A 7,582-nucleotide genomic window follows, 5' to 3' on the forward strand; every position below is an offset into this window, starting at 1 on the left:
CTCCCCAATGCCACTCTCATTCATGACCCCCCCCCCCCCCCCCACACACACACACACACACACACACACACACACACACACATATACACACACACACTCATCTGTTCGGCAGGACCTGGCCACTCCACGCCCATCTGTTCTTATTATTTTCCACCAATAATTGGCTTGAACAATGGAATGCCTGTGTGCCCTGCTCTCCGACTCAGCTGCCTTTGAAACTCTACTCCCTGTTTATTTTCTGGAGGTCCAGTTTCTGCCCTCTGTTCTCTCTCTCTCTCTCGTCCTCCCTCTCTTCACTGTCTGCCCTCCAGTGCTCCTGGTCCTACTATCAACCATCTCCCCTGTCTGTACCCCCGTGCCCCTTCCTCCTTCCTCTCGGTGAGAGGGGCCTGAAAATGTCATCTGTGATTCTGCACATCAGAACGCGTCACTATGCATCTGAAGCCGGGTGCTGGAATTTTCTTTCGATGGGGTGGGGGCTCTGCTCTCGTTCTCGTTCTCTTTGTTTTTTTTTTTTTTATTATAAATGACTGAGACTGGCAGACCCAGGAAGCCCCCCACCTTCCTCACACCAAGGCTCTGTGCTCATTTCCCCAGAGAGACAGAGAATGGTGGTGGAGAGGAGAGAGAGGGAGGGTCTGACTCAGATTTCAGGATAATAGTAAAGTGGTGTGCCACATGGTCGCCTTGTTCTTGCATCATGATCAAAATTGAAATTTGTTGAAATTCGTAGAATTTTAACTGCTGTGCGCCATGACATATTTTTGTACGACCAATAGAATCAAAGCAGGCTACTCTGTCTTGTATTCGAAAACATCATGTGACATAATGTAGAAAATATGAGAGCAGTGAAGGTTCACACCTCTAGATAACAGAACCACGTATCACAAGTTTTATCCTCCATCCACCAGGAGGGGGTATCCATGTAAAGCTGTGGTGGCTGCCCTTCACTATGAAAACATTCCACTTTAAACATTTTGCTTAAATATGTTTTTTCTTTTATTTATTTTGGTTTTAATACAGACATGAGGTTATTTTCCATTTTTGTTTTTGTAAAATTTCTGAGAAAATCTTAAACTTGGAGACATCACTGATTCAGTTTTTGTGTTAAAGTTATGCTGAAAGAATTTGCAGATGCTTAAAAATTTTAATTAGTTTTATTTAAGGAGGACACAACTTAAACTTAAAAAAGGATTTTTTTCTTCTTCTTTTTGCTTAGGATTTACAAAAACAAATTTTTACCTTTTTATTGTGTTATTTGACTACCTGGTGTGGATTCCGTTGTTAAAAGTGTGTTGCAGGTAGAATGTGTTGGCTGTGCGGCGGTTCTTCATTTGCTGAGTGTTTGTGTTTATGCAAAGGGCCTCTTCCTGCATATTTCATCTAGCGCGAGGCGCTGCCTTTTGTTGTGTTTAGACCACATACCTTCAGTCCCTCCGAACGCTCTGCAGTCAGAGGCTCGCACACACACACACACACACACACGCGCACACTTCTAACTCACGGACACACACAGGCGGCACTTATTCTTCGGTGGCGACTTTCCCCCGTTCGAGCACGGAGCTGAGAGAGACTCTCCGGGAGACCCGCAGCTCGTCTGTTCATGTCATGAGACGCTCTGGTTACTTCGTGGGTAAGTTGGTGAAAAGTTCAGTGCATGTGCGTGTGTCTCTCTCTTGCCCTCCACCGCTCGCTCGTTCCCTCTGTCCCTCCTCCCTCCCGGTGTTTGTGCTGCTGGTGCCCTCTTGTGCGGAGCTTTTACCGGAGGTCCTGAAACAGACAGGAGACTTTTTATGTTACAGTTTACACCAGCTCTCTCTCACTCACACACACACACAGGATATGCTGGGTTTTCTCAGAAGTCTGTGTGTGTGTGTGTGTGTGTGTGTGTGTGTGTGTGTGTGTGGTTTGGTGTCAGGGTCATGTTATGAAGATGAATCTCCTCTGATGAGGGCTGTGCTCCTCTCACTTCTCTCTCACTGCCGCTGTTCTCTCCATCCCCGGTGCAGGGAAATGAAATCCGCTTGTTGCTGGTTTTAATAGCACACAGGATCCGCGGCTGGTTGGAAGAGGTCTACGGCGACTGGGGAGGGTGGAAACCTGATTCTGCAGGAGAGAGGGTTGACGGCGTTCCTTTTTGACCGGGTGGAAGACGAATTGACCATTGCATAATGTGGTCCCATGTGGTGCGTGGTGTAGGATCTATGGGTGTAACGATTCTGCGAATCCACGCTTTGGTTCAAAGTATGATTTTTGACACACATGCTTTTCTCTGTTAACCAAGTATATTCATAGAACATCAATTTTATTTAAAGACGTTCTCATCAGAAGTAGGAGATAGAACACCAATCACACAAATCTTACATTTGCAAGATGTGCCTTGGCCAAAGCTGCTAATTGTAATACCTCTTTTACACAAACCAAACATGCAGATTCTTTCAAATATACAACTTCTTATACCATGACATGGAAATATTCCTGATTAAAATATATTTATAATTTGCCAACTAAACAGAATAATAATGATATGATTTGCAAATATTTTAGGGCAATACTTTAATAGTGTGAGGCTTGTATACTAGAGTAGGTTCAAGACGTTTTCAGGTGTGTTATTATTTCTGTCACCCAGAACACAACATTTAACATGTTATGGACAGCTGTCATGCAGGCCACTTCCTCATTCGGGATGATTTACATTTACAGTATTTATCAGACGCCCGTTTCCAGGGTGCCTTACAGTCATGAGAATGACAAATGTTGGATTTCACAAAGTTTGCTGCTTCAGTGTCTTTCGATCTTTGTCAGTTGTTTCCGTGTTTATTGAAGTATAATTACAGTTTTATTTTACATTTACATCAGGTTTATGCAAAGACTCAATATTTGCAGTTTTTGCCCTATTTTTCAAGACCTGCAATTCACCCTGACATGCTGTCAATCATGCTGGAAAAGACATTGTTCTTCACCAAACTGTTGTTGGATGGTTGGGAGACGTTGCTGTTGGAGGATGTTTTGGTACCGTTCTTTATTCATGGGCACAATTGTGAGTAAGCCCACTCCCTTGGATGAGAAGCAGCCACACACATGAATGGTCTCAGGATGCTTTACTGTTGGCACGAGACAGGACTGATGGTAGCGCCACCTTTTCTTCTTCGGATGCCCCATTCTGGCTTCATCAGAGAAAATGAGCTCAGCAGTCCAATCCCTGTCCTTTTTGCAGAATATCCATCTGTCCTTGATGATTTTCTTGGAGAGAATTGGCTTCTTTGCTGCCCTTCTTGACCACAGGACATCCTCCAAAATTAAGTAAATTTTCGTGGTAATGAGGGACTTTGCAATTCATCTGCAAATTCATAACATTCTGGAGTATATGCAAATTGCCATAATAAAAAAACAGAAGCAACAAAACCAGTATTTGTGTCATTCTCAAAACGTTTGGCCACAACTGTACAATCAGTAGTTACAGGGACAGTCCCCCTAGAGACACTCAGGGTTAAGTGTCTTTCTCAGGGAGACTATTGTAGTTTGAGGGTTTCAACCTGGGACATTTGTAGTCGTCTAGTTCAGAGGCGAGTGTCTTACCACCCCATCACTCATCAGGATTCTGTCTTTTGGAACTGCCGTTCAACCTTGTGAACATTTCGATCGCAATATCGGTTTTGTGAATTGTTGCAACCCTATTAGGTGCCAACCTGTGAGGAAAACATGTTATCCCACGTCTCCTGAGAAGACCAGTGATATACCACCCAGACTTTGACTTTCTGTAAACAGAGAACAAACCTGCTGCAGTTACTAAAATAGCACAATGTGTAGTTTTATGTCAATTTTGTACTTTGCAGCATTTCATCACAATCAGTACAAATGGCGAGGGAGGGGATTCAGGTTGGATCAGGAGGAAGGGATCACAGTTGCCTGTTAGCATTTAAATAGTATGAAGAAAATTGCACCCACTTGTTTGTTTGTTTTGGGTTTAGGAGCGAAATTCCACTTCCTTTGGCATTAAGGCGGGAAAAGCGTAGCACATAGATCACTTTTGTTCTGAGCTCATTAAAATGTGGGGGAGGCTCCAGAAAAACTTTTTTTAGGATGATTTGATTTGGCCTTTTGGGCTTTTTGGGGTAGAAAGATGGTTGATTTAATTGTTTTTTTATTTTTTTCATGGGTGTTTTTCATGTAAGTTAAGCTACAAATAAGAGATTTAGTAAAGGATATTGACTGTTTTGTATTGGTGAATTGGTTATTTTGTTGAATTTGTTGCATTCATTGAGCGACATTAGAATTTCCTGCATTTCAGTATACATCAAGCGACTTGGAGAACAAAAAGGACACACATGCCCAAAACACAAACACAACTGGACTGAATATAGATTCCACTGAGTGCTGGCTTGATCCAGTACTCCCACATGTTTGTTCAAGGCCTTTCTCGTTCCTCCGAGCAATCACCCTCTGCAGCTTTTGACATTAAACAAGAGATAAAAATCAACCCTTGTGTTTAATATTACATATTTTTTTTCTCTCCCATTTTCAGAAATTCTGCCATAGGCTCTTTTTTGGGGGTGGTGGGGTGTCCTTCAGACATGTTCTATTGACAGTCGTCCAGTACAAAACGCTAATTAATATGCTAATGATGTGTGAAAGTTCATTAACAAGCCGCCACAGAAGTAGCCACTGACACCATAAAAAGGGCGCCCGTAGTAATTAATGGATTAACTTTACTTTGTGGTAAATATTCATGTGCTATTTTTGCTTTTTTTGTGTGGTGGGTGGGCAGAACAGAATGAAGTGAGTAAAGTGCTCATCCATTAGACTCTCTGAAGAGGCACCCAGAGTGGGTGTGCGCCTTTTGTTGCAATCCGACGTGTTTTAGTGGAGGAGTATTAAATCGTATTTTGTGCACGTGAGCACCCAACAAAGCCTGGGTCTTTTTCTGTAAGAGCCCGCATGTGTATCTGTAACCTTCCCATAAAGCATAATACTCTTGAACATTTTTTTTGGTGGTGGACCAGTATTATTGTGTGCCTTCTCATATTCGAAATGGAGCTCTGCCTGCAATTTAGAGTGAACAAAAAAGGAGACAAAAAAACTGTTGAAATATGTTGTGTTTTTTTGTTTAAATTCACAATTGCTGACTATAGGTGGGCAGTTGAATCACTTTTTCTGTTTCCATGCACTGTTTCCAAGTTTTGACTATAAATTATTGCTTTAAAAACCTATATTTCAACCTCACATAAAACATTAACAAAAAATGAAATGATGTATTAATTTCCAAATTGATTTCCCCAAAAATGTGAATTTAATGCATTATATCTATACAATGCAGCTAATTTGAAATAATTACTTTTAAATAAAAAAAAAAAAAGTGAAATGATCTCACAATACTGGCACTCTGACAAGACAACTGCTACTTTTCAGTACAAAATTAGCTGTTTATCTGCTTTTTAAAACCAATTAATATTTTATTATTGAAAAATATATTAATTAAATGTAATGTAATAATGAGGAAGGCTGTTGTTTTTAAATATTCCATGCATATTTTATAGTAATTAAAATAGATAGCTGAAGGTGCAAGATGGTGGAAAAAAAGTGCAGAATAGTTTTTTGTTCAGATGAGTTCAATATAATTATAAACTTCTAAACATCTGTTATGGTGACAACAGTTACATACTTATCAAATCGTAGTATTTTGTTTTGTTTTATTCTGATTATTTTTGTCTGAAATAATCAGATTAGTTCACCCATTACACAATATTATATTTCCTAATCTCTACACTCCAAATGCAACATACATTTCTTTCACATTACATAATGCAGTATTATTTTGCCATGTTACACAGTTTATGGTCATGTGATGTCATGTGACTTTCTGTGGTCTACTGCACATTGAAATATTTCTAGCATTACTTTTTTTTTTATTGCTTTGGAACTCCAGGACCAAAATGTATGATTGCAGTTGTATGTCTTTTTACACTTTACACTTTTTGACTTAAATGAGCTCTGGCATCCGTGATTTAGACTGAGAGCGGGTGTGGAAAGTGAGTGAGTGATGGAGTACACTAATGTTTTACCATGTAGTTTGCAAGGACAGAATTTAGTAGTGTCGCTATGGCAAAATGATGTTCAGCATTATACTGTGGTCATATATGCATGTGTTCCAGTTTATGAATAAATGTTATAAATGACTCGTAAAAAAAAAAGTTTGGAAAAAACATTTTTTTCTGGGGATGACTCCCCAGCTCCATCACATTGCTTGTCATTAAAAAACATGTCATCTACCTGTATCATTTTGCTAGCTTTCCATTGAAAGCTCCAGCATCTTGACAAGTTACTCCACTTTTTTATTCTTTTGCTTTTCTTTCTTTCTTTTCTCTTTTTTTTTGTCATTTCTAAAAGTGTTGCATTTTGACACACTCCCTTCTGCCAGCATTGGGGTAATCATCTCAGCCGGGTCTCATTTTCCTCCCTAAAATCTCCATGTTGGAGCGCGTGATGGACTCCTCTGCTCCAGCTGAGGCAGACAGCAGGGACTTATTTACCTGCGCATCATGTCCTTTGAACCCCCACTGCTTTAAGCAGAGGCGCTGCGTCGATATGGAGCTTTTTTAAATTGAGACAATTATCTGTGTAGGTATTACAAGACATGCATTATAACCAGGAAGAAAGGCATCGAAGGAAAAAAACACACACACATGCATCTGTTGTTTCTTTGATTCTCCCCTTTACACACACACACACACACCATGCACAATAAAATGCTTCCATCATTAGAGAGATGGAGCTTTCGTCTAAATGGATGTGCTACGATTTGTTAAACTCATCTGCCACCCTGGCACACTTTTCTAGGTGATTTGAATTAATAATGCTCAGTCCAAACCACCTGTGTTGGTCATTAATCATTGGACAATGGACAATGTGATGGACAATGTCAATTCACCAGAATAATGTTCATTAAATTAATCAGAATAATGAAGGGAATTTTTTTTTTTCATCATATAGTGTATTTAAAAATCTGGAGGCCTGAGTCATGGTTTAAAAGTTGACGGACAGTTAGTAATGGTCAGTCAGTCCTTTGGTATTATAGGTAAAGTTCTGCTCTAGGCATGGATGTTGTCTCTTGGAGAGCTCTGGATAAAAGCTTTTTTCAACCTGCTGAGGAGGCTGCCCACAATTTTTGACTGACAAATGGCGACTTCACAGAAGAACCATGTGATTGGCTTCATATAGGGATTTTTCCTTTTTCATATTTTGATATGCTCTAATGCTTTTATTCAAATGGGTGTGAGATTGCTCTGTTGTCACTCTCCCGTTTACCATAAAAATAAGGTTTTGTCTCCTCTTAGAAATTTTTTCTTTTTGAGGCTAGATTACTGCATAACCGTGAATACTGTTTAAACTCATACAGCTGTACCCCGTCTGAGGGGTATCAAGCAGGTATTCCTGTACCCAGTCCACCACTGCCATGTGGTTTGGGGTATGTCTGACAAGATCACAGCGAGCTCTGGGGAGGGCAGGACTGAGATCAGAAGCTCGGGGACTCTCGTCTCTTCTCTTGTCTTTACTTATCGATCCACAGATCTTTTTGACTTTC

At 40.3% G+C, this 7,582-nt stretch overlaps 1 protein-coding gene across 7 annotated transcripts in view; it reads left to right on the forward strand.

Annotated features, from left to right (window-relative positions):
• Nucleotides 1–7,582, forward strand: part of foxp1b (forkhead box P1b) — a 162,181-nt gene that overhangs the window by 50,425 nt on the left and 104,174 nt on the right. Inside the window, exon 1 of one of the 7 annotated variants that reach the window (XM_028997783.1) lies at nt 1,475–1,633. The exons of the other annotated variants lie outside the window; for them this stretch is intronic. The gene's annotated coding sequence lies outside the window, so the exon portion shown is untranslated. Of the gene's footprint in view, nt 1–1,474; nt 1,634–7,582 lie in introns of those variants that run through there. 7 annotated transcript variants of the gene reach the window in all.

Source organism: Denticeps clupeoides, chromosome 12 (assembly GCF_900700375.1).
Source record: "Denticeps clupeoides chromosome 12, fDenClu1.1, whole genome shotgun sequence".
Classification (NCBI taxonomy): domain Eukaryota; kingdom Metazoa; phylum Chordata; class Actinopteri; order Clupeiformes; family Denticipitidae; genus Denticeps; species Denticeps clupeoides.